The sequence below is a fragment of the Sminthopsis crassicaudata genome, chromosome 5 (genome assembly GCF_048593235.1).
Source record: "Sminthopsis crassicaudata isolate SCR6 chromosome 5, ASM4859323v1, whole genome shotgun sequence".
NCBI classification, from domain to species: domain Eukaryota; kingdom Metazoa; phylum Chordata; class Mammalia; order Dasyuromorphia; family Dasyuridae; genus Sminthopsis; species Sminthopsis crassicaudata.
In genome coordinates, this window is record NC_133621.1 from 14,085,199 (window position 1) to 14,088,565 (window position 3,367).

The 3,367-nt window shown below is 43.4% G+C and overlaps 1 long non-coding RNA gene across 1 annotated transcript; it reads left to right on the forward strand.

Annotated features, from left to right (window-relative positions):
- Nucleotides 1-703: 703 nt before the first annotated feature.
- LOC141542508 (uncharacterized) lies at nucleotides 704-3,090 on the forward strand. Its single transcript, XR_012482183.1, has 2 exons — nucleotides 704-828; nucleotides 2,919-3,090. It is a non-coding gene; the product is annotated as an uncharacterized LOC141542508 (long non-coding RNA).
- The last annotated feature ends 277 nt before the right edge of the window (nucleotides 3,091-3,367 follow it).

Consider the following 3,367-nt stretch of genomic DNA (forward strand, 5'->3'; position numbering starts at 1 on the left):
TGATATTATTAGCTGTGGGACTCTGGGTTAGTCCCTTAATCTCAGTTTCCTCAACTTACATGAGTTCAAATCTAACCTCAGTCATTGATTAGCCATTGAATCCAATGAATTAATAGTCATACAGTGCTTGACACATAAATGCTCTCTTTCTTCCTTACCAGTCTCAACCCACCTCTAAAATCCTGAGTTCCTTAGCTTTGCATCCACGGGGAATATGAGGGAATTGCAGTGGACTAAGGCAAATAATAAGATGTGGGATCGAACAATATATTCTTCTCCTTCATCCTTTAACAATCAGGGTTAAGGTCTAAAAATGGCACCTATCTCAAACGTTTTCACAATGTGCACGGACCTGCCGCTAATCATTTCTGACCTTCGGTCACCATCATCTCATCATTAAAGCCAGGTACGATGTGTACTTGGTAACTCTCTTAGGGATTTGCTGGATACACTGTAAAGACAGAAACCACCGCCGGACTAGATGTCCCATGACCAGGCATCTTAGCCACCCCAAATCAAATAAAAGAGCTGCGAGTAGTAAACCAGCCAGAAAGCCCGTGCTCTCCCTCCCAGGTAGGACACTGTAGAGCTCCCATGAGGCACTCCTCAATAACTGCGTGGGAAACCCACCACAACGACAGCAGAACCCAACAAAGGAAGAAGCACAGGGACCACCAATGGGAAGGCATCATAGTGAGAGGCCATTGAAGGGAAAGGAAAATGACTACATCACTCAACAACTCCTGGAGGCATCATTATGTTTTATTTCCAATCAAACTGTCCATAATGATGACCTGGAGTAATGTCCATAATGATCTGGAGTGATGGGTGAGAAAATGTTAAATTCTATTCCTTCCATTAGGTGACTACCGTTAGGACCATTTTAAATGTAACTGACATTTACATAACATTTTTAAGGGGTCCAGACCTGTGGTTTCATCAGTGGGAGGGAACTCCAAGTATGGAGACTCTCTTTCCCAACAACTTAGAGGGCTCAGGGAAGTGGTTTTCTGCTCAGAAACAGGTTTTTCTGTTCCAAAGATGGGACCTGAACTCGGGTCTCTCTAATCCAAAGGCAAGCACACATGCTATCTCTACCACGCTATATCCAGTGGGCCTCAAACTTTTTAAATAGGAGGCCAGGTCACTGTCCCTCAGACTATGGGAAGGCCGGACTATAGTAAAAACAAAAATTCACACTCTGTCTCTGCCCCTCAGCCATAACCCAGTGGGCCCCATAAATGTCCTCAGCGGGCCGCATCTGGCCCACGGATCGTAGTTTAAGAACCCCTGCATATATGCAGTGTTTTGATATTTGTAAATGCTTTTTTTGTTTTTTTATAAGTGCTTTTTAAAACATCATTTTCTTCGATCTTTCCAGAGACCTGAGTTTAAAAATCTCTCTGATACTTGAAATAGCTGTGCGACTGTGAAATAGTGATTTCAATGCCAGCCTCGGTTTCTTCATCTGTAAAATAAAATAACAATAGCACCTACCTCATGGGCTGTTAGGAAGCTGACATGAGTGCAGGTACAAAAGCCTTAAAGCATCTGCAAACATTAGCTATTATTATCTGGAAAAGTCATTCATGCAGCCTCCTCTTTGTCTCCCCAGTGCTTAGAACTGTGCCCAGTACATAGTAAATGCCTAATAAATGTTTGATGCAGAATAAAGGTTTTAGCCTGTACTCCCCAGTCATGAAGCTATCTTCATTTTAAAGCAAATTGAAATTGAGATGAGTCTGTCCTCAAATTTTGTTTTCCTCCTTTGGCCTGAGGAATTGTCAAGAATATTCTCTGTACCCGTGCAGGTGAATGGGTGCTCTGAGACCCAGAGAAGAGACTGGATGTTGAAGGGATGAGGGGAGAACCCAGATCTAGTGACTCAGACGCACAGGACAGTCTTCCACCCAAAGCTTCTGGACTCCAAGACTGATCCTCTGTGTATTTGCTACCTTTGATGAGGAGGATTCCCTGCTTTGTTCTTGTCCCTCCCCTGAGTTTGCTGATCCCATTCTCCCAAGGACCCTCTCCACAGTCTCAGAATTAAGGCCTCCCATCAATTTGGGGCAAAGATCTGTTTGGTAGAGCACTCTCTGAACCACTCAGTACCCAATACAGTTTGGTTTGTTAGCCAGAGATCCGAAGGAAAACGATTCTTTTCTCAACAGATGCAAGAGACGTGAGGAGTCCCCTCCCCTCTGAAAACAAGCCTAATATCTGTCCCTTCTCCCTCTCCCTCCATTACTCCTGAGCCAGGGAGTACATGCCCATCCATTTCACTATTTTACCCTCCACTGGAGCCAGAGATGGGGCACTCCTCCCCGTCCCTGAACTTTGGACTTATCAGGGGCAGACATCTGGGGCCATTGGCTGCTGAGACCACCCATGGGGCAGAGGAGCAGAGCCCTGGTCATCTGAGCCCATCCACAGGAGGTCACGGGTCAACTGCTCCAACCAGCTTGCTGAAAGCATCTCCCTCAGACCTGAATGAAAAGGTCATTCTAAGATAGTGACAGGGCACAGCTGGAAGGGAAAAAGGAAGAAGAGGCAAAGAAGTATGTGTGTGTGTATGTGTGTGTTTTAATGACCAAAAAAAAAAAAAAAAGCTGTTACAATTCCTCCAATTTTCAAGTCAACTGAATGGACTCACTTTTTTGAATTCATTTCTAGTTTATGGAGCACATGCCCTTTTCATGGATATAATCCCCAATTAATCAGTGAGCATTTATTAAGTGCCTGAACATAATCCACAACTAATCAGTAAGCATTTATTAAGTGCCTGAACATAATCTACAACTAATCGGTAAGCATTTATTAAGTGCCTGCACATAATCCACAATTAATCAGTGAGCATTTATTAAGTGCCTGCACAAAATCTCCACTTAATCAGTAAGCATGTATTTGATGTCTTCTAGTTGTGAGACACTCCAGATGGAAAGATATCCATGGATGGATTCCTGGGCAGGGTCAAGAAGAAAAGGACAGAAGATGAAAATCTGGGCACTCGGAAACTGTTCACTACAAAAAAAGAAATAGGACTACTAAGGGTGCCTGAGAGATAATGTAGAAGAATACATATTAGCATTATCTATGTTCTATTGTATTTTTATTTATTTTTTTGTTAGAAATCATTAAGTTCAACACCAGCATTTTACAACTGAGGAAAATAAAACCCAAAGGGACAAAAATTGCCTTCAGCTGCATTCGAGCTCAGATCTTCCTAACTCCACTGCTAGCATTCCTCCCTATATGCATGTGCTGGGAAAACTTCCAGTTGCACATAGCTGGCTACTAGCAGGGTTTGGGACCATGTCCTGGAGGAGAAAGGCGCCACTTTGAGGAGAAGGGTTTCATTCCTCTCCGA